Raw genomic sequence first — 261 nt, 5'->3', positions numbered from 1 at the left:
TCTTCACTTGATGATTGTACCTCTACACTGGATGGTTGAACCTCTTCACTAGATGGTTGTACCTCTTCACTAGATGGTTGTACCTCTTCACTAGATGGTTGTACCTCTTCACTAGATGGTTGTATCTCTTCACTAGATGGTTGTACCTCTTCACTAGATGGTTGTATCTCTTCACTAGATGGTTGTAGCTCTTCACTAGATGGCTGTACCTCTACATTGGATGGTTGTACCTCTACACTAGATGGTGTATCTCTTCAGTGG

Source organism: Lottia gigantea (genome assembly GCF_000327385.1).
Source record: "Lottia gigantea unplaced genomic scaffold LOTGIsca_148, whole genome shotgun sequence".
Taxonomy (NCBI): domain Eukaryota; kingdom Metazoa; phylum Mollusca; class Gastropoda; family Lottiidae; genus Lottia; species Lottia gigantea.
The sequence above is the reverse complement of the archived record's forward strand: the minus strand, read 5'-3'. Positions refer to the sequence as shown.